This window comes from Cavia porcellus, unplaced genomic scaffold (assembly GCF_034190915.1).
Source record: "Cavia porcellus strain 051 isolate PalLab524CR breed Dunkin Hartley unplaced genomic scaffold, mCavPor4.1 scaffold_6, whole genome shotgun sequence".
NCBI classification, from domain to species: Eukaryota; Metazoa; Chordata; class Mammalia; order Rodentia; family Caviidae; genus Cavia; species Cavia porcellus.
Window position 1 is genome coordinate 77511251 of NW_026947489.1, and position 23389 is coordinate 77534639.

The 23389-nt window shown below is 48.1% G+C and overlaps 1 protein-coding gene and 1 pseudogene across 9 annotated transcripts in view; one reads left to right on the forward strand and one right to left on the reverse strand.

The window, feature by feature from the left end:
* The window catches only part of Rph3al (rabphilin 3A like (without C2 domains)), a 141851-nt gene that overhangs the window by 53503 nt on the left and 64959 nt on the right, over positions 1 to 23389 (reverse strand). The window lies entirely within an intron of this gene.
* LOC111756831 (U6 spliceosomal RNA) lies at positions 14168 to 14267 on the forward strand (annotated as a pseudogene).

Consider the following 23389-nt stretch of genomic DNA (forward strand, 5'->3'; position numbering starts at 1 on the left):
ATGGATGTTACAGAGATAGAGAGGTGCAAAGATGTCACAGCGTCAGGGGCTGGGGGTTTAGCTCAGCGGCATAAGCACCTGCCTTGCAAGCAGGCGGTCGTGAGTTCGATCCCCGGTACCAATAAAAAAGAAAAAGACTAAAAAAAAAAAAAAAAAAAAAAGATGTCACAGCGTCCCCCCAGATCTCAGTTAGTGACAGCAGAATCTTCAGAGCTCAGGAAGGTGATTCCACCCTCTTCTCTTGGCTAGGGGGCCCATAGTCAAGGGAGCTAGCTGGTCCTGCTCAGACAGCTGGTGACTCACAAATGCCTAGGCAAAGATGACGTAGGATGACTCTGGCATGAGGTTTCATAGTGGATGCGGGAGTGGTGGGGACCTGCTTCCTTTTTTTTTTTTTTAATTTTATTTAAGGAGAAAAAAGAAAAAAAAAAACAGAAAAAGGGTACAAGTTATACAGAATTTCAGAAAAAACAAACAGTAGGAAATCACTAGTTAATTACATATTGTCATCTTAGAAATAGTTGTTGAAGGACCTGCTTCCTGATATTCTAGGCCAGAGTCTGGCTCTGCCCTGAGCTGTCTCTCAGGAGGGAAGCAAGAGCTTTCTAGCCAAAGATAGGAAGCCCAGGCCCAGTGGCCTCCCCTGACACTCTGCAGGCTTCCCCACAGCCTGGTGACCACCCTCCTCTATGCACAGAGCCAGGGAGGCTCAGTCTGCTCAGTCCGCTATAACAAGAACCCCTTAGACTGGTTTGCAAACTTCTCTCCTACAGTTCTGGAGGGCCAAAGCTTTAGAGGAGGGTGGCGGCATGGCTGAGCTCTGCGGAGGACTCTTCCTGGTTTCTTCTTTTGTAAAAGCACCAGACCTATCACTGGAGCTCTACTGTGATGACTTCACCTAACCATAATTATGACTTTACCTAATCATAATTACCTCTCAAAAGGTCTCACCTCCAAGTATCACCCCGCTGGGGTGAGGACTTTAACATATGGGCTTCTGGAGGGAAGGGAATACAAACATTTGCTTCCTGGCAGCCCTGCACCAGGCGGCTTTTTGTGTTGAGAGCCCTAAATATGGATGATCATCTCCTTCATCCTGGAGTCACTTGGGGTTCCCAGTCCTCCTGGGTGCTCCAACCCATACTACCTTGCATGGTCACCAACGTCACACTCCTGAAACATTGCTCCCCTCTCATGCTGAGGCAGTGGGAGTGATGCCGAGGCACAGGCTTGGGGGAGGCAGGCCTGAGAGGGCTCCTGGGCAAGCTGCTCAAAGCCTGTTTCTGCAAGATGTTCTCGTCTGTAAAACTGGATAATGTTTATCCTTCAGAGTTGCTGTGCAGATTAACTAAGACACTCATAAAAAGCAATCCGCACACTCAATGAATGCCACTCACTGTTATTAGTGATACCCTCTGCACCCTGACCTAAGGCCTTGCACAGTTCTCTCCTCCATGGATGCAACAACTGGAAGCTGTATTTAAAGTGAAGTTAGGGGCTGGGGATGTAGCTCAGCAGCAGAGCACTGGCCTAGTGTGTTCAAAATCCCAGGTTCAGTCCTCGGGGCCACAAAAAACTAAATGACAATTCAATAAAATGGAACAATTTCTCAGTCACGCTGAGCTTGTATCAGGAACTCAACTGCCACATCTGGTTGGCAGTGATATGTGAGACAACACAGAAAAAGGACATTTTCATCATCACTGGATTCTGCAAGGCAACGCCAGGCTACAAGGGCCACCCTTCAGCCTCAGTGTACAACAGACCTTGACTGGCTGTTCCCAAAGTTCCCCACAGCACCCCACTTCCAATTGGACAAATGTGCTCTTGGGGTTTGCTTGCAGCAGCCCAACAGCCCCCCAGCCCCCACTCTGATTTACTAATCCACCTATCCATCACCCTTCTCTGTGGCAGAAGCAGAGACAAGACCAGAGCCTGAAGGAAGGCCAGCATGGCTGGAGTGCAGAGTGGAGAGAGACAGTGGAGCAGAGGCCTGGGACACCCTGGGAGCACGGCCCTGGGCTGGAAGACCTGAGTGAACAAGGCAGGGCCCAGGTCTCACTGTGCACCCGGCAATGCACCGAGGCTCGCTCAGAGGCTGTCAGGGTAGAGGGGTGCTGGGCTGCTCTGCAGGGGAGACAGGCCGGCAGTTTTGAAGGATGAGTGTGCACATGCCTTTGGTAAATACTGTCTGCTTGATTAAGCATCTGTGCAGTGAGGGGCAGGAAAGGAAACTAGGCAAGCGTGCCGGAATAGCCGCCCGTCCGCCACCACAGAGCCAGCCAGCCTAGGGACAGGGACATGGGTCAGCTGCCCTCCAGAGGTAGAGGTCAAAGGCTGTCAGTGGCTCCACTCTGAGGCAGAGGGTGGGGAGGCAGATGGTGGCCTGGGCCTGCTGGGTTGGGGAAGCTCTACCATCCCTGGTAGAGGGTTCAGTGCTGCCTGCTTCCCCGGAGTACTGAGGGCCATCAGCACTGAGACCTACATTACTTCCTGCCATCTCCTAGGATGCTCCTAAGGGGGTGGAGTAAAAAAAAAAAAGACAGCATGCTCCGGTTCGAATAATACATAATTGCCGCTCTATTAAATCTCAGATCGATAAGAGGATAATTGAACCTTTTCCCCTCATGGGCTTGGTCTTTGTTTCCGGGTTCCAATCCTGAAAATTAAGCAGCTGGTATTTAAAAAAAATGCTTCAGTGAAAGAGGGCAAGCCTCTGCAACTGACGCCAGCAGAGCCCCACTGTCACCCCTCCTCAACCCACACTGCAACACCAACCTGGCCAGCACCATGGACTTCCAGTAGGTGTCCCCAGCCCCTCTTTGGCTGCCTTCCAATTGGTTCCTGACATGCAGCCTAACTGATCTTTTCAAGAAGCAAATCTAATCAAGCCATCTTCCCCAGCTTTCTAGTTTAAGACTCTGCCTCCTACTGTATGTATTTGGAAAACACCTCCTTTCACGTGGGTCATGATACCTACGGACTGATCCCTTTCTTCTCACAGATCTCTACTCCACTGTCTCTTTCTCCACGCTGCATTCCAGCCACAATGGCCTTCCTTCAGGCTCTGGTCATCTTTTCTCTGCTTTTGCCATAGGACCTTCACACATACTATAACCCCTGTGTGGCATGCTTCTCATCGCACTATCTCATTAACCTCGGCATCCTTCAGACCTTAGCGAAAGTACCACTCCTTCGAGGCAGTGTCCTCTGACTTCTCCCCTGGTTATACCTTCGGTGACCGGCTCCTGACTCTTCCCTGTTAAGGTTATGGTTTCCCTTCAGCTCTGTGAAACAGCATTGCTGTCATTTCCTCACCTGGCTGTCAGCTTCCAGAAGACAGAGACCATGCTGGTGACTGTTCCCAGTGCCCAGTGACTGCAGAATACGTCAATCAGCAAATGGGAGCTACTTTGAGCACTGCACCCGAGAGGAAGAGATGTGGCCTTTCCTATCTTCCAGAGAGACAAGACAGAAACAGGAATCGCTCCCTGGGCAGCATGGAGGGGGCACCTCATGTCCCCATCAAGAGGTGCTGATGAGCAGGACGATGACATGTGGGGCAGGAGAGAGCCATACATGGGGCGGAGTCTAGGGTGGGGCTGCTGGCCAGGGGTCCTCATTCTTGGGGTGTGGAGCCTGAATCCAGCTGAAGGCCACACAGGAAAGGACCCCAGGGCCTTTTCCATGGCTGAGGAGCAGTCATAGCCACCTGCTTCCCCAAGCATGCAGCTTGCACGCCACCTACGTGTGAGCCCCATGCCAAGGTCTGATGAGTGCCCTTCCTAAGCTCCTCCTCATCCAGACCTCTTCAGCTCTGCTTCTACTCCCCGCGTCCCCCATTCCAGAACCCCCTCCTTCCCAGGTCACAGCCAAGAGCCAGAAAGCATGAGCGAGCCTTGCAGACCAGGAGCACTAAGGCTCAGGCACTCTGCAGCCTGGTGAGCCCTCAAGGCCTCAGTGGGAGCCCCGACCCATTCAGAGCCGATTCCCACCCAGCTGCTTCCCAAGTTGCCACAAAGAGAAGATGGGAGGGGGCATAGTGCCAGTGGAAGCGAGGCAGGAAACCGCCTGACAGAAGTCCTGACATCGTCGCACAGGAACAGCAGTCTGGAACCATCCAGGAGGCGGGCAAGCAGCCACATGCACCTGGAGGGCCCTCAGGGCTTCACGGTGTCACCGTTTACCACACGGAAGGCCATGTGCCTGATACTCTGTCAACAAAAAAGATGGAATTCTATTCAAACATTCTACACAAGGACACCTGAAAGGTGTACTGCCCTGCAGAAACGAATACTCTAAATGGTGAATCTGTTTATTGTTAGTTTTTTTGTTTTTTGTTTTAGAGATAGAGTCCTACCATGTTGCCTAGGTTGGACTTAGTGATCCTCTTGCCTCAGCCTCAGCCTTCAAAGTAGCTGGAACTATAGCTGTGCACTGTCCCATCCAGCTTTAAAAGACTAATTTAAAAATCCGTGGTGGTGCTGGGGATTTAGCTCAGTGGCATAAGCACCTGCCTTGCAAGGACACAGTCATGAGTTCAATCCCCGATACCAATTAAAAAAAAAAGTAAAAATATGTGGTGCTTCATTTCAACAAATATCTATCCAGTACTATAGGTCAGGAGTGCCCTAGGGATTCTGAGGATGAGCAGGACATAATCTGTCCTTGATGAGTGCCCCGCTGAGTGAAGGAGTTGATAAGCTGGCAAAATCCAGCTGCAAGATGACTTTTCCAAGAGTTCCGACAAGTTGAAGGTGGTGGGGGAGACAGGTTCTCTTAGAAACTGTGCCGTAAATGGTGCTGACAGGGCTTGTCTGCACCCCACTGGAGTCCCACTGTGCACAGAATGCTCTCAGCACCCCCATGGCTACGTGAAGACTGAGACCGCAGTGTACAGTTCAGGCCATGTACTGTACTTCTGATGCCAGAAACCAAACCTGCAAAAGCAAACTCTCACAGTGTTTGGGGAAAGCTACACGGGCAATAAAAATGATGATGACATAAACAGAAAAAAATAACAAAAATCATGACACAGCTGTATATGGAGCAACATGCACAGTAAAATAAAAAAGGCTCGTCATAAACAGGTGGCATAATTTGCTGCTCCGCCATATAAAACATGTGCACATGCCTAACTGATTTAAAAGTCTAGCTATACACAGAATGCTATGTTGGAAGATATCAGGCCAAATGTAAATTAAACTGGGCTAAGTGAAATTGTTGTGCACACCTGTAATCCCAAATACTTGGAGACTGAGGCAGGACCATCACAAGTTCGAGGCCAGCCTGGGCAACCTAATGAGACCCTGCCTCAAAATCATTTATTTTTTTTAAGAGCTGGTGTGTAGCTCAGTCTGGGGGTGCTTGCCTAGTATATGTGAGGCTCTAAGTTCCATCTCTAGGGCCATAAAATAAATAAGTACACAAAAATACGTTTACAGTGAGTAAGCAGAATTCCCCATTTAAAGAAAATCTATGCTAAATGCTTTGGGAAATCACTTCCCCTGAGTTCATTTTTTGACCAGCTCTGGACTTTTGCATATGAGGCTGGACTTAAGAAGCTGGGCAGATGCCACTGCACAGACAGGAGACAGGACTTACCAGCTGGGCTCAGACAGAAACTGTCCATGTACCAACCCCACTGCAGCCTCAGGGGGCCACTGACCCTCCGATGGCAGGTTCAGCCCTGCTTGAGCCCCAGACAGACATCGTCAGCCTGCTCTGCAGAAACACTGCCACCTTTCCTCCAACTGACTACGTCGGGAGCTACGTCTGCTGCCACGTGACTCTAAACACATAGCTGAGAGCTTGTGCACACTTTACTTCCGTGGATGCTTATGCTATGCCAGGCACTGAGTTGGCTGTTGCATATGGAATCTCATTTAATTTTCACAATGATCCGTATTGTACGCATTACTGCCTCTATACATGAGGAAGCTGAGGCTTGAGGTTAACTTGACCTTGGAGCTGGGATGTGGATCGTGTTCTAGGTGAAACTTTGATGTAGGCTCTGGCTGCCTAAGTAGGACGTTGTTCCAAGCCCTCATCCTGCCTGGACTGACTTGCACCGTGCTGCTTTGGGTGAGGGCAGGGTGGTTCTCTGCAGCCTGGCCCTCTTTCCAGAAGTACAAAGTCAGGTTTCAAGTGGGACAGGTGCAGCCTTGCCCCTCTTCCCATTCATTAGGACATGGCTCAAGCAGCCAGCAGGACTGAAAGCACCTTGTCCTGACCACATACCTGTGCATCACCAACAGGACTCAGAGAGGCACAGTTTTGAGAATGCTCATTATAGCCAGGTGTGGTGCACACTCTCAGCACTCTGGGAGGCTGAAGTAGGAGGATTCCAAGTTCAAGCCCAGCCTGGGCAACTTTGCACCTTAATGAAACCTGGTCTCCAAATAAAGTCGGGGTGCTGGTAGAGGTGTTAGAGATGTAGCTTAGTGCAAATGCCACGGGCTCAATCAATAATACTGAGGGCAGGAAAAAAAAAAAAGAATGTCAACCACCTGCACTGGCGGCTTGGTTTAAGACACAAGCCTGGAGGTACTGAAGAAAAATTTCAAAAGGAAGATGCACTTCTCTTCATCCCTACCCCAGTGTGGTACCAGGGAGCCTCCAGTCTCTCCTCCAGTACCAGGCACATCGGCCATGCAGGGCCTCCTCGTACCCAGGCTTCCTGAAGGCTAAGCAGCCCCTCTCCTGCTATCAGAGTGGCCACTGACACTGCAGGGACCACCTGCAAGCCCCAGGCCCGAGGCAGCCCCCCAGCCAATGCCTTTCCCAGTTGGAAGAAAGCACCGTTTCCTGTTGATTTCAGGGCTGGTTTCCAAAGCACGCCTCTCTCCACCTGCCACTCAGGCACCGCTGCAGCTTCAGCGGAGGGGAGGGTTAGAAAGGGCACTGGTGCCAGCGCCTGCCGATTAACATTCACAAAAAACAGACTAGATGCGACTCTATGTGGCTTTGATCCCTTCTGTGCCTGTGTCTCCCTGTGTGTTACCTGAGGCGGGGCAGGTGGGGGACAATACCTCAGCACCCACCTCTCTTAACATTTCCTGGTCCCTGTGAGCCAGGCAGACAGCAGACGGGGTTTCTAAAGGTGTGTGAGCTGGCTGGGGCCGATGGGGCCTAGGAAAGTGCAATGACAAGGGCTGGGGATTTGGCTCAGCGGCATAAGAACCTGCCTTGCAAGCAGGTGGTTGTGAGTTTGATACCCGGTACCGATTAAAAAAAAAAGAAAGTGCAATGATAGTGGCAGGAGCACAGAGGAGGCAGCTAGGGTTTCACAAGTGAGTGCAAAGAGGGGGGCAGTTATGCAATTAGATGTCAAGAAGAAGATTTTAACACCAAACAGAAAATCTAATAAGGAAGGGGAAACACAGCTCTCCAGGTCTCAAGGAACTAACTCATTTGGCAGGTACTAGGGGGAGGGGAGGCGATGGACAAGGTGGGTGTTGAGGGGTATGGCCAGCATGAGGCACAGCTCTGCAGGGAGAGACACACAAATGCTGGCCTCAGTGGACAGAGCAGAAAGCCAGACCGAGATTGACGGGTGGCTCTGCAGAAATGCATGCACACAGAGGAAAATTACGCTGTGAGCATGGAAGGGACAAGGAGTTTGGGGGTGGAGGTGGCTTCTTTGGGGTGGCCCAGCTCAGGTGAAGACTCAGGTGAACACAGAGATTGATAAGCTGCTTGTGTGCCTGCTTCTGCTAAAATCCTGCCGTGGCTTTAAGTCTGAGACTCATCAGGGCCTGTCTCCTCTGAGGGGAACCTGACCTTACAGGGTCAGAAGAAGGGACACAGGCAGTGGTGGGAGAGACACAGTTAACATTATATTTGGTACGTTCTGGTTTGGTTGGTTTTTTTGTTTTTGTTTTTTGCAGCTGTGGGGATTAAACCCCGGATGCACCGTGCCACACTCTCAGACCTCCTGACTGATTGAGACAGGTCTTAATAAGTTTCTCAGGATGGCTTCAAATTTTCAGTATTCCTGACTCAGCTTCCTGAGTAGCTTAGGAACATAGTCATGGGTCACCATGCCTGGCTATGTTCACTTTTCTGAAACACAGATTACTTTAAAATTTCAAATAGTGAGAAAAGGATGCAGAAGACTCCCACGTGTACCAAAAAAGAGCCTGCTTGGGTTTTGAAGGGTTAGGTGATGCTGCTCCAAAGTTCTCCTGGAAAAGGAAAAGAAGCCCAGCAGCTCCTGGTGGGGACACCACATGGGACACTCCAGAATGGTCTCCTTCAAACACAAAGAGGACAAGCCTGAGTCTCATGGGTCTTGTGTGGGGGCCAGTGACAGAGATTGTCCCCATGGATGCATAAGGACCAGGAATCAACAAGCTTGGTCCTGCCCTGAGGGACTCAAATGGACTCTCCCTGAATCTCCCTGACCTACTCTGTCCTGCAGGGCCTGCCCAGTCACTGACACTAGCACAGAATCCTGGTGCCTCCATCAGTTCCTTCCAATCCTGAGAGAAGCCTCCCTTTCTCCTGCACCTCCCCTTCAGCCTTGGCTCAACAGGCCTGAGCCTGGCAGACCCTGCAGACCCCAGGCTGCAGGTTCGTGTGATTTCACCTCAATTACTGGGAAACTAACAACGGTGTCCACTGCCACTGCTCATGGTGCCTGGCTGTTCTCCAACCTGTCTCCCTCGCTTTTTTGAATGAAATCACTTCTAGTCTGGAGGCAGCTGGGGCAGGGGAAGGCCCAGGTGGTGGAGGAAACCGGCTCCCAATAATTCTGCTTCCCGCCGTGTGGTTACTTAGCATTACAACTCCTATTAGTGATAACAGCTCCATTTATTGAGCACTTATTCCATGCCTAGTGCCACAGTCAGCACCCAACACACATTATCATTATTACACTTAATCTCATTGACTTTCACAGTGGCCCTGTGAGGGGGCTTGACGAGCTGAACATCATGGATGAGACAAGGAAGGCCCACAGATATGGGGTGCTGGGCCAAATTCACAGAAGAAGGAAGTGGCAGATCTCAGGCCATAAAAACAAAAGCAGGAGATTGGGCTGGGTTTGGCTCAGTGGCAGCATGCTTGCCTAGCAGGTACAAAGTCATGGTTGTATCCCTGGCAACACAGGAAATAAAGAAGCGTGTGCTTGCTACAGGTCTCACTTGCAGCATGCATGGGACTGAGGCACAGTCCGCTTGGGTTTTGCATGGGGGTCACATAGGTTAGCACATGGAGGGCAGGGTGGGGCTCCCTCCCAGGCTTACCTCTCATCTACACTCCAGGAGCTGCACACTTGTTGGGAAAGACGCTTTTGGGCCCAAAAGATGGAGTACCTGGTTCTGAGGGAAACCAAGGAGACAGCAAAGGAAAGAGCTGTCCCTAAAGATAAATGGCAGCTGCTTTCCTGACACATACTGGCTACGCCAGGAACAGGAGTGCAGGGAAGCAGAAGCCCCTGACAAAGCCAGCACCACCTCCTTTGCCTGGCCCTGGTTGTGTAATCATCCTCAGCTTTCCAGAAACGCTGGGCAGGGAGAAGTCACCGGCTGCCTGGAAGTCACCTGGCCCAGGCTCTCAGACACCAACAAAGAAGAAGCTGGAGCAATACTCATCCCTATAGTCTGGATCTTGAAAACCCTCTGCCCTGCTCAGCAGCCCCCGGACCATAGCTGCAAGAGAGCCTAGTCTGTGAGGGCTGTCACAAAGCCAGACCCTGGGAGAGAGAGGGACGCTCCTGTACCAGCCTTGGCCTCGCAAGGAGCTTGGGCCAGCTGAGCATATCCCAGCTCCAAGTTCTATGGGTCCAGGACATCCAAGCAGTCTGTGGCCCCGTGCTGCTGTGAAATGAATATTTGGTTACTTGTCTCTTTCCTGAGACAAAATACCTGCCACCCAACATTAACGGAGGAAAGGTTTATTTTAGCTCACAGTTTGTAGAGGTTTCAGTCCATAGTCAGCTGGCTCCAAGGCACTGCAGAGGGGAAACAGTTCATAACATGGCAGGCAGAAGGCAGAAAGCAACCCTGCCTTTATCCCAAAAGCTTACCAGTCTTTTGGATGGTGTCACCCAGAACTATGCTAATTCCAATCAGTGAACAAATTTAGTACCACACCCTCTCAGTCCTAGTATCACAGGCCCAGATGCAGCCAGCTCCGAAAGACCTACCTTTAAACACATAAACTCTAGACACAAATCATACCAGTCTTCTGCTCTAAAATTCGAAGGACCTTATATAAGGCCATTTTCTTTCTTTCTTTCTTTTTTTTTTTATTGGTACCAGGGATTGAACTCATGACCTCACGCTTGCCAGGCAGGCACTTGTGCCACTGAGCAAAACCTCTAGCCCTGCTCTAAAACTCTGGGAATCTTCAGTGACAGGAATGTCTTTGGTATGGTAATGAGGTGGCTGGTGACCCCTAAGACATCTCAGGTTGCGGGGCTGGCCATGAGAAAGACTGGAGCTGGCCATGAGAAAGACCCAGACAGAATTTCTAGACAAAGACGGTGGAGCAGTAAGCAGCAGAGAAAACAGTCTCTCTGAGAGTCACCATCCAGACACTGGATGAGGAAGACAAGAAAGAAGGAAGTGGGCCCACTGGATATACGAAAAATCTAAAAGTGCGAGTTGAAGCCCACTGAAAATGTGAAGAGAGAAAATCCAAAGAAGGAGGTAGCCGGCAATGCCTTCTCCCTGGGACAGGACTGACCACATGAGAGGAACAGCTCAAACCTGCATCACCATGGTGATGGTGATGGCTGGTGACCCCAGAAGCCTCTGCAGAGACATGGTAGTAGAGGGGAGCAGCAGATGTGAGGGATGGCACTGGCTGGTGGTGAGTGCAGAGAACTTAGTTCTCCTGCAGGAGAGAGTGATCAGCCAGGAGCCATCTTGGAGACAGGCTAGCTGAGCTCAGAACCCAGAACTGCTGCCGGCTCCAGCTAGTAGGTCCCAGCTGGGCTCAGACCTGTGGAAACTGCTTGGGCAGTGGCAAGCCCAGTGAGTCTGGTCATGGGCAGGCCTGCTGAGATTACCCCCACTAAAAAAAAAAAAAAAAAAAAAAAAAAAAAGAGATTACCCCCACTACCCTGCCAGAAAGCTACAGCTGGCTTGCTGGGAGAGATCTTCAGTAACTGGGACTCTGTCTCCACAGGCTGTCAAACCAGGGAGAACAGGGAAGCGGAAAGGGGGCTTTGTTTTCATTCTTTTCTTTTTTTTTCTCTTTCTCTTTCATTGTTTGATCTTGTTTTTATATGAGTGTGAATGTGACTCCTAGCCTCTTGGTGGTTGTGATTTGATTCTTTTCTTCCTTCTATCTCTTCCATCTCTATTCTCCTTCAGTCTTCTGCTTCAGTCTCCCAGAGGTGGTGTGATTCTCGTTTGTCCTCCAACCTTGCTTCTAATCTCTTCCTTTTCTTACGTGTCTCTATTTTCTCCTTAATCCATTTTAAATTGTAACCTGAGGGCAAAAGTGACTTGTACCCTGCATATAGTTTTCTGGTTTGTTTTAGATTTTGTTACATAACCACAAGCCTAGTTCATACAGTTAAAAGTGGAAAATTAAGGGTTGGCTCAATTTGTCATTCTCTAGGATGTGTTTGATGCTATTGGTACCGCTACAGCCATAACTGTTCCAAACAGCTGTTGTCCCTGGTATTTCATGACTGAGACTGACTAAGGGTCACAGAAAACACTGTGGCACAGAGCCAGAGAACCACAGACTGGGCCAAACAAGCAACAACTTCTCATCTCCAACAAACTGAAGGGGTAAGATCTTTCAACAGGCTCAAATCCAAATACCAGCTAAACCTGGAAGATACCTCAGAGATGCACTAACTACCTAGAGATCCTAAATACTAGCAATGAAGCAACCATCATAGGCAATACACAAGCAGCATCCCAGGAATTAAACTAAAAAAAGACAGAAAAAATGAAAAGACACTTAAACCAAATGCAACCCCAGACATCAAGTTCACCAAAGACAAATCCAGGGGGCGATGAGTGGGACAATCTGGAAGCCTCTCACCTGGCTTTCCTGAAGTGGTAACAACAAAGCAATTGAAAAAATGAAATCAGAAATAATCTCTTAGATAAAGACCATGCTTAATGATGTTAGATGAGCTTAAGAAAATAGATGAGCTTGAGAAAATTGTGGAAGCTTAGCATGTAAAACAAATGGAATCCAGACGGCAGATTCAAGCAGATATTCAGGAGAATAAAAATTCCACTGAAATTTTCAAAGCAGATTAGGCCAATGGAAGGACACAATCTCAGAAACTGAAGGACAGATTAGCAGTTAGTGATCAGGAAAAGAAAAAATTCTCAAAAGTGGGAAGGGACCATGAGAAATCAATCCAGCAGCTGCTAAAAGAAGAGTAAGTTCATTGGAGTCAATTAAAAAGCTAAAAAATGTTCACAGACATCAGGGCAGAAAACTTTTCTGGTAGAGAAAAAGAATTTGACTTACAAATAAGTGCAGCATAGAGAACGCCAATTAGCAATGGTCAAAAAAAATCTACAGCCAGGCATATCATAGTCAAGATTCCAGAAATTCAACACAAGGATAGAATCTTAAAAGCTGTTAGTTTCAGAAAAGAAACAAATCACCTATAAAGGAAAGGCCATTAGAATCACAGCTGATTTCTCAGCACAAACTCTCAAGTCAAGGAGAGCTTGGAGTGAAGTATTCCAAGTTCTAAAGGAAAAAACTTTCAACCCAGATTAATGTACCCCACAAAACTATCTTTCAAAACTGATGGAGAAATAAGATACTTTCATGACAAAGAAAATCTGAGACAATTTATAACCACCAAACCAGCACTCTAAAATGTTCTCAAGGACATTTTAGAAAAAGATAATAAGGACTATAGCTCCATGAACCTCCAGCAGAAGCAAGCAAGGCAAAACAATTAGAGGGAGGAAGAAAAAAGGCAGGGGATCCAACAACAGGAAAATAATATGAGGAGGACAAGTCAATACATACTAGCAATAACCATCAATGTTAACGGTCTCAATTCACCAACTAAAGACACAGACTGGCAGAATGGATCAAGAAGCAAGATCCACAATACGCTGCTTACAAGAAACACATTTAATTCAAAAAGAAATTCATAGACTAAAAGTCAAAGGATAGAAAACAATACTACATGCAACAAGAACCCAGAGAAAAGCAGGGGTAGCTATTCTATTTGTGGACAAACTGAATTTTAAGTTAAGAGTGATCAAAGGAGATAAAGAAAGTCACTACCTCCTCATAAAGGGAACAATCCAGGAGAAAAAGATAACAATCATAAATATACATGCAATAAATACCAGTGCACCCAACTATATAAACAATTACTAACAAACATGAAAAATCAAGTATGCCCTAATACAATTGTATTGGGAGACCTCAGTACTTCAGTGTCATAAAAATATAGATCAACTAGATGAAAAAATTAATAATGAAGTGTTAGAACTGGACCAAACTTTTAAACAAATGGATGTAGTAGATGTCTGTAGAGTGTTTCACCCTGCAACACCAGAATATACATTCTTCTTAGCTGTACATGGGACATTCTCCAAGACAGACCACATCCAGGCCCATTGACCATGCTCAAGTCAATACAAAGAATTCACATCTCCCACGCATCCTATCAGACTATAGTGTAATGAAATTGGAGATTCATGGCAAAAGGACCCACAAGAACTTCATAACATGGGGATTAAGCACCCTGCTGAACAACCAATGAGTCACAGATGAAATTAAAGATGAAATTAGATAACTTGTACAGCTGAGTAATAATGATAGTACAACGTACTGAAATATATGGAACACAATGAAAACAGTCTTAAAAAGCAAATTTATAGCAGGAAATACCCATGTCAGGAAAACAGAGCAAATGCATATAAATGACTTAGTGATGAACCTCAACTTCTAGAAAAAGAAGGGCAGGCTAAGCCAAAAGCTTGTAATAGGGAAGAAATTATAAAGATCAGAGCAGAAATTAATACACTGGAGACTAAAAAAGCAATACAAAGAATCAAATCGAAGAGTCAGTTCTTTGAAAGATTAAATAATATTGACAAACCTTTAGCTACCTTATCAAAAAAAGAAAGAGAGAAAGAAAGAAAAGACTCAAGTTCATGCAATTAGGAATGAAAGGGTAAAATCACAAGGGACCCTGCAGAAATTCAAAAGATCAGTGCTGCTTCAGCAGCACATATACTAAAATTGGAACGATAAGATTAGCATGGCCCCTGTGCAAGTATGACATGCAAATTCATGAAGCCTTCCATATTTAAAAAAAAAAATCAGATCTATACCTATTTGAAAATTTGTATTCTATTAAGATGGAAAATACAAAAGATATGGACAGATATGTAGACACATATGAATTACTGAAGCTGAACCAAGATACAAAAATCCTAAATAAACAAATATTAATCAATGAAATCAAAGATGTAATTAAAAACCCATCAACAAAGAAAAGCCCAGGCCCTGATGGATTTACTGCTGAATTCTACAAGAAATTTAGAGAAGACCTAACAGCACTACTTTTCAAACTTTTCAATGAAACTGAAAGGGAAGCAATAGCCCCAAATTCATTCCTGGAAGCAAGCATTATCCTGTTAGCAAAACCAGAGAAGGACCCAACTAAAAAAACCGAATTATAGGCCAATTTCTCTGAAAAGCTTTTACACAGCAAGAGAAACCAGCAATAGAGTGAGAGAAACAACGTGGGAGAAAATATTTTTCAGCTGTTCCTCAGATGAAGGATTACTATCAAGAACTCAAAAAAAAAAAAGGGGGCTGGGGATTTAGCTCAGCAGCATAAGCGCCTGCCTTGCAAGCAGGCAGTCGTGAGTTCGAGCCCTGGTACCGATAAAAAGGAAAAAGACAAATAAAAAAAAGAGCTCAAAAAAATCAGTCCTCCCAGATTTAAAGACCTAGTCCAAAAATGGGCATCTGAGATGAATATATACTTCTCAGATGAATAAATACAAATATTAAATAAATATGTGAAAAAATGTTCAACATCACTGGTCTTTTGAGAGATGCAAATTAAAACAACACTGAGATTCCACCGCAGCCCAAAAAGAACGGCTAGTATCAAAAAACCAACCAATAACAAATGCTGGAGGGGCTGTGGGGAAAAAGGAACTCTTCTCCACTGTTGGTGGAAGTGCAGATTGGTGTACCCTAAAATAAGTATTTTACTGGTAAGTACCCACTGATTTCTCAGAGTTCACTGAAGAGAAAGGTTTGCACTGGTACTGTTCATACAACTGAATGCGAATGTCTTGTGCTCTGGGTGACTGATTTGGGGATGGAAATATGCAATGTATGTATCATTGTTGTTCCTTGATTGTTGTGTTTTGAAATTTTGTGGGGTTTTGCTCTTTGAAATAAAAGGGACTTACAAAGAAAGAAAGAAAGGCCAAGATACTTTTAGAGATCTCCCCCAGAGAACAGAGGGAGCTGAAGGTTAAACTGATCACCAATGGCCAATGTTGTCATCAATCATGCGTATGTACCTCAGCCTCCACATGAACCCCAAAGGGCTGGGTTCTAGGGGTTTGTAGAAAGCAAGGCACATAGAAGGTTCCAGGAGGGCAGTGTGCCCAGAACAGAGCCTCCACACCCCTTCCCATGTCATGCCCTGTGTGTCTTCATCTGCATTGTCTCTGTAAGCTGTCCTAGAAAATTAATTAAATCTACAAATGGAGTTATGGGAGCCCCATGTGGGTGGTGACTCAGAGGTTCCAAGGCCTGGACTGTGACTGACATCTGACACCACCTTCCCTATGTATCTGACCAGCTCCAGGTACTGAGGTCAGAGCTGAGTTGGAGGACACCCAGCTGGAGGATGAGTTGCTGAACCGATGGGTAGTTAGTGGGAAGAGATCCCTACATATCTGGGTGACCAGAGGTCACAAAAGTGTACTATCCTGAGTAACTCAAGGCTGAAGGCTGGAGAGTGAATCCAGGGCTTTATGTGTGCTGGGCACGTGCTCTACCACTGAACATACCTCACCCCGCAAGACTGTTCATTTTAAACAGCTTAGGAGGCACTGGTGCATGACCGTCTGGAAAGGAGGGGGTGGCCAAGTAATAAGTATAAGGTACTGCTGAGTGGAATCCCCCAGACCCCTGGGGTCTAATTAAGGAGGGAAGAGAGAGAATCAGACCCAGGTTTCAGGAAAGGCACTTTTCCTGGGAACATGGACCAGGTTCTCTGCCCTCCACATGCTTAGCACAGGCTCTTTTCTGTACACTGCCAGGTACTTACGGAATTCTTAGATCACTAGAGGGAGGGCCAAGGGAAGAAAGGAAGAGCTCTAAGGTCATTTGGAGGCTGCCAGGCAGGGTGGCTGGAGCTGTGGAAACAGGACCAGGGCAGGCACTACTATTTGTGGTTTTGTCCCCAGACTCCCTTGGGAGGGTGGTCTAACTGCTACTGACAAACAGGACCTTGGGAGAAAGCTCAGGGGGGCAGAGGCAGAAGTAGGGGTGACAGCACATGGTGCTGGTGAGGCTTCCAAACTTTGGGGAGTGGCAGTGCCTATGGACCACTGCCCATTTCCGTGTTGGTGTGGATGCTATTTGTTGCCAGTTTTACCCTTCCCAGAACAGGTGTGGCAGGAGGGCCTGGGCTTTGCCTGCCCTGTTCTCAGACATAGCTCCAAAACCTAATCTGGTTCTCACACACTGCAGGGGCTCAATAAATGTTTGAGGGAAAGAATAAGGCATGGCCAAGTGAGACCCCGAGGAAGCAGCACCCTCCTAGGAGGCTGGCAAAGGTGCCAGGGAAGGGGCTTGGATGTCCTGGGGTTGGGTAAGAGGCAGAGGACACAGGAGAAGTCCCCTAGAGAACAGGCAGGTCTGGGAGCAGGTGAGCTTAGAGTGGGCACTTGGACTGACGAGGACCTGGGGACAGAGCTGATGGGACAGAGAAATGTGAGGAGAGGAAAAGCCAGGATCCAGGACCCAGCGCACAGCCATGCCACCTGAAGCTGCATGCAGACACCTTCCTGCCCAAGCAACTCCAATTCGGGGCTGCAGAGAAGATCGAGGTGTCAGGGAGATGTTAGGTGACTGCAGATAAAAATGACCAAGCCAATGTCTATGAGAAACCAAGTCAGCACCCCCACATACATTCCTCAGTTTGCCCCCATCGACTCACCGAAGGATACTAGTGTCCCTCCAAGATCCCACCCGGCCAGGAACACAGCAGGCTGGACAAACACCCTGGAGTTTCTTCACATTCTGGGAGCAACAGCATTAATGATCAAATAGAGACCACGGTGATGAGTGGGACCAGACTTCCACAGAGAGGGACGACAGGACAGGGCCAGGTGAAGTCAGCATTCCCAGCCGTGATTTCCCCTTCCCCTATGGTGAGGTCAGCAGACTATAGTCAGGGAAGAGGCTGAGGGCCCTGCATGCTCTGTGGTGGCATTAGACTTTAGCCTGCAGGCCACAGGGAGCCACAGAGGACTTGGAGGAAGAGGACAACGTCAGATAGCATTTCAGCAAGATAAATAGGAGAAGAGCAGAGAACGAGCTGGAAAACAATGAGACTCCACCAGTCGGAAGCCTGCTGGGCCCTTTACAGGCATGGCACCCCTGCTCTGGGCTAACCCAGTGCTAAGTCCTTGCTCCCTGTGGGACCCAAACCACCCTCCTCTCCCTGCTTCTCTGGAAGGCCTGGCAGGTCATCACCCTTTCAGCCTTATGGAGAGAATCAGTTCTCTCTAAGAGCTGGAATGACAGGGTAAGGAGCAGTTTGGAAACAAGAGGGCTAAAGAATCCCCAACGATCCTCTACAAAGGACTGATTGTTGGTTTTTGTTTGTTTGCTTCTTTGAAGGGGTGCTGTGTATCGAACCCAGGCCCTTGTGTGTGCCAGCCAAGAGCTCTATCACTGAGCTATGTGTCTAGCAATTGATTCCTGGTTTTGACACCTGGGCAAAAGAGAGCCCCAGGAAAAGAGCCAGCTCCCCATGCTCCCCTTGTTACACTGTCAGCAAGCGAGCTAGCTCTGGTGGCCACCCTGATGGCACATAAGAGTGAACTATGGTCCACCCTGAACTATGGTCAGTGACCATCACACAGCCGTAGGGAACTCGGTATCTGGAAACAGAGGGGTGATTTGAGAGCGCTGAAGAATCACAGGCCTTGTGAAGTGTGGCAGCTGGCTGGGGCAGCCGGCGAGGTGTGTGGCACCGAGCCACGCCACAGACTGGAAATGTCATTATCTGCTATTTACCACAACAGAGGACAAGAGGCTGCACAGAATTACTGCTCCCAGTAATAGCCACTAAACAGATTTGCCAACAATGTTTCCTGCTGCTGGAGACGCTCACAGCCACACTGATGAGACCCAGCAAAAAGAGCCATAAAGGGCCATGAAAGGGGCTAGGAGCAGTGTAGGGCAGACATGCCCAGGGGACATGTCACTGCAGACCATTCTGGATGAGCCTACAGGTCCTGCCCAGACTCCTCAGGCCCCCAACTCAATGCAACAGGAGCAGATACCCATTAAACAAAGAGGCCAGCTTCACCAGGCCCAGGCGTAACACCCCCCTCACCCCCGCAAAAAAAACCACACACACACCTCCACAGGTGTGCAGCCATCTCCAGGTTGTGAGAAAGTGGAGTGAGGGCTCCATATTCCATAACCTCCTTTTCTATTTAACATGACATACATGTTGCGGGAAGAGGGGGCCAGGCTGGGTATCACCTCCTACTACCTAATGTGCCCTAGAAACTGTGACCCCTTCCCTAGTGTTGGGGACACACAGACATTGACCTTGGTACCTCATCTGCAAACTGGCACCCAATAACACCGTCCTCTGAGGGTCTCCAGCATATCTTCAGCTTTTATGACATTCAAAACCATAGGCAGCCGAAATCCTGGGCCTTGGTTTCTCATCTGGAACACAGGACTGAACATTGCCTTTGCCTATCTCTCCTTGGGAGACTGCAGGGACACAGGGCACCATAGCCATGTCCGAGGCAGAGGGAGGTGGGAAGCAAACCCCGCATGACTTGAAAGCACCCACACAGTGGACTGAGGTCCAGAGTGAGGGAAATGGGCATCGGCTTCCCACCATGGGAAACAGTCTAGGAATGGTGAGGCTACTAGGTTGGATCCTGCCAGAGAGCCACAGGAAGAAAGTGCTGGAAGGGCCCGAGAGGCTCTCATCCGACCTCTTTCTTGTATAGGGAGGGATTTTTATGCAAGGTCACAGTGGAAGCTCAGAGCCCATCTGTGACCAGTTGTGATCTTCTAACCTCCTGACCTCTGCAGCTGTGGGTGCTGCAGGGTAGGGACAGCCAAGACTTGGAGGTATTTTACTTAAGGAGTTAGGCAACACGGTGTTCACCCCACCTGCTGTCTCTGTCCTCTGATCTGAAAGAGGACCAACATGCCTTCTGGGAATTCAAAATGAACCAAGCCCACTGGGTTTCAGATGTGGGCAGGTGTCTCTGTGTGGCAGGGAGGATGGCAGCACAGAAGGCTGTGGCCCCTGGGACACAGTCAGACTAGGTGAAGAGGCTGGACTTCGCAGGAAAAAGGAGCGAAGTGTCTGCAATCCGAGAGGGTGGGTGAGTCACAGCCCTCCCTGCTTTTACTCACACCACCCCGGCCTGTCCCAAACAGAGGCTGTGAGCATCCCAGGAGAGAGGGGTGGCACGGAAATATAGGTAGAAAATGGAATTAGATTAGAATGTATGGACTTGGGAGGATGACTTTATATGTCATGTTAAATAAAAAATAGAAAAGGAGGTTATGGAATATGGAGCAATTATGATCTCATTGAAAATGAACACAGTATACGATCCCATGTACATTTGCATATGAGTGAAGAGAGCAAGGCTTAAAACACCCAGACTGCTAATATGGGGGTAGGGGGAGGGGTGAGGTTAACATTTTATGCACAACTGTATTGTCTGTCTATAATTACTGAGCAGCTACTATGTACTAGGCATTATTTCTGACAGCTTATCATATACTTCACTCATTTCTATCCTTGCAACCTCCCTCTGAGGGAGGTACTTTTATTCCCCCAATCTGCAAGTGAGGAACAAAGACAGAGAGAGGTAAGGGAACTAGCCTAGGTCAGGACAATGTAGGCACAAAATCCAGTGCTCAAAACCTTTGTGCAATAGCATACATCACTTTTTTAAATTCCAGGAAAAGAGGGGTAAGGATACAGCTAAGTACCATAGTAGAGTGTTTGCCTAACATGCTTGAGGCCTTAGGTTCCATGCCCAGCATACACACAGAAAAAAAGTCACAGGAAGGTGTATGGTTTATGTCTGGATGTCCCCCCAAAGCCTCATGTGGTGGCGCAGGCTTCTTCAGTTTGTGTCTGATTCATGGTCCAATGCTAGGATTATAGACATCCTCCCTAGGGTGGATAGCCTGCATACAGTATAAGGGACAGAAAACATCTTCTCTCTGGCACTCTTCCCTTTCTGCTCTTCTTGCTTTTGCTGTTTTCTGCAGTCACAAACTGTTACCCTCTGCCATGAACCACCCTGCCTTGGACCCAGCAGATTATAGATTAAAACCTCCACAAACTGTGAGCTAAATAAATCTTTCCTTCCTTAATTTTGGGCGTTGGGTATGTTGTCTCAGCAATGAGAGAAAAGTAACCAAGACAGAAGGTAAGATGCTATCTTAGCAAATTCTTTAATGTACTGGGGCCCAATCAACCAATCTTGGCATGAATTCCTTGACCTCCACCAATGTCATAATCCAGAGTATTCTCTGTCCTCCTCCTCCTTTCTTTTCTTTTCCTCCCATTGCTGAAGATTTAGAACCCAGGGTAAGAAAAATGCTATGGAAATGGTGTACCACTGTGCTATCCCCCAACTTCCTTCTCACTTTGAAGCAGCCAGGTACCCTGGGTAGAGCTCAGGGCTAGGACAGAGGAAGGAACATTCTTTGGTAAAGGGCAGCAAACCAACATTTTAGGTTCTGTCACAACTATTCAACTCTGTCACTGTCACACCAAAGCAACCATAGCCAAATATGCAAATGGTGGTGTGTGACCACATTCCAATAAATCTCTGCAGGCACCAAACTTGAAATTTCTATCACTTTCACACATCACAAGATTCTCTTCTCATCCATTTTCAAACACAGAATTTCTTCTAGCTCATGCACTGAACAGAATAGTGCTGACCCCTGATCTAGTGCTATTCAGTTCTGGGCCCTGGCACAGGGAAGGAACAGAGCCACGATGCTGCCTGGAACAGGGGAGATGGCAGGTGCTATCAATTCTGGAAACGGAATCAGTCATGAGTTCTGGCACTGGAGGAGTTGAGGCTCAGACTAGAAGCCCAAGTTGGAGCAAGGTCAAGACAGGTCTTGACCTTGGTGGATGAGCCTGTCATGCTGAAGATGGCCCCCCTGGGGTACTCACCTCAAGCTGAGGGGCTAGGCAGAGCAGAACTAACTTTTCCCGGAGCCCCAGCTCACACAGCCCCCTCTATCCACTATGTCCCACTGGGCAGCCTTGAGGGGTCACAGAATTGTACTTCTCTGCTTTGATCCCCCACATGCCTGGGTGACCTGAATGCACACAGAAGCTCTCATACTTCAACAGCAGGACACTGAGGGACATCAGGTCATAGAAACGTTCCCAGACAAGCCATGAAGCCCTTTCCTATGACTGCTTCTGCCCCAGCCCTGTCCTCATGCCAGGCCTGCTGCAGCCTGGTGGGCAGCGCCATCAGTCCCTGACCTGGACTGCTTTGTGACCCAGAAAGGGACTTCGAGTCCACTTAGTGTCCCTTTCCTGACCTGCAAAGTGGAGATGTCAATCACCACAGCTTTCATTACTTGTTATCTGTCTTTGAGTTTCCACTCCACTATGATTGTTCCTACTTTGATTCATGACCTGGCTACTGCTAATCTGATAATTCAGTATGGGCATGTTTACTCAACCCACCACAGATCTTCCAAATCTGCACGAGTACTTAGCCTCTCCCCAAAGACTTTAGTGTTTGCCATCTCCCTGTTTAGTAACCTCTACTCTGAGCAGAAGAAACCCAAACACCTTGTTCTGGCCCAAGAAGCCTTTTCTGATGTGCCCATCATTCCCTTCTCCCTCCTGCAGTCTGTGCTATTCCCTTTACCCCTCCTGTGTCTCCTTCTGTGCCATTCTACCTTCTTCTCCTTTCTTCTCTCATGCTACCTTTCTTCTTCTCTGCTCACCTCACTCTCCCACACACCCAAATCACCAGCTATGCCAAGTTCCCGCCTGTACCTGCACTTTCTCTACAGAGTTGTTTCTACTCTGGCCATGCCTTGCCCTGGCACCTCACCACTGCCTCCCATGTCTGGCTCCAGCATCAGCTTTGTCCAGCAGAGGAGCCCCCCACTACTGTAGGTTCTACTCCCAGATCATTCCCTGCCTTGCAGGGAATCATGGTGTGATGCACTGTCTGTCACCAACTGTGAGCTCCTGAAGGGTAGTGGCTGGCATCTCTGCCTCCTCACCCTACAAGCCTGACATGATGTGAACTAAGTGGGCAGTCTCCAGAGAGCTATAGCACTGACCCACAAGACAATAATGTGGGTGTGAGTCCAGCAAGCTCTGGGCTTGCAATCAGCAATGCGTGGCCCTTGAGCCAACCTCCTCTGTCCTAATGACCCTGAGCTAAAGGTGAGTAGCATGCCAGAGTGAACGGAATGGGTTCTGAACTGTACCAAGTGGCAGTTCTTTCTTTCTTTCATGGGGGGGGGGGCTCTCTGCAGGCACCAAAATAGCAAGAAAAAAGGGAGCCTTAATGGAGATGTTCTGCTCATCACATGCCAAGCAAGGCAGATGTTCCAAGATGCTGCACGGTGTGTCTGGTCCAATTCCTGATCTGGGCAATAAGAGCCAAGTCAATTCCTGCCAAATAGCCTTGGCGACGGGTGAGCAGCCAGGGCGGCTCCCTCAGGGCAAATGAATTAAGTGACTTTTTCTGGGAATTTAGGAAACATCAATAGTTGAATGAAAAAAAATCTATCTTCATAATGAAGCACAAACACATGCCTTCTACATTGAATTAGGTCGAGGAGGAGAAAGGACACGGCGAGGCCAATTTGGAGACAGCACAGATGAAATGGCTATTGCTTAGGGAAGCTGATGCTTCTATGGTTCCACCAGAGGGATACGGTAGTCTGGAAAGGAGGCGGCAGATGGAGCCACCAGCGACTTTCACAGCTCTCGCATTTGGATGGGAGGCCCTGCAAAAAAACAGACACCTCCTAACCCTTGCGCACTGCTGGCAGGAATGTAATATGCTGCAGCCACAACGGAAAACAGCATGGCAGCGCCTAGAAAAATTAAACATAGAATTAGCATACGACCCAGCAATTCCACTGCTGTGTTGATACAGCAGGATCGCAAAGAGATATT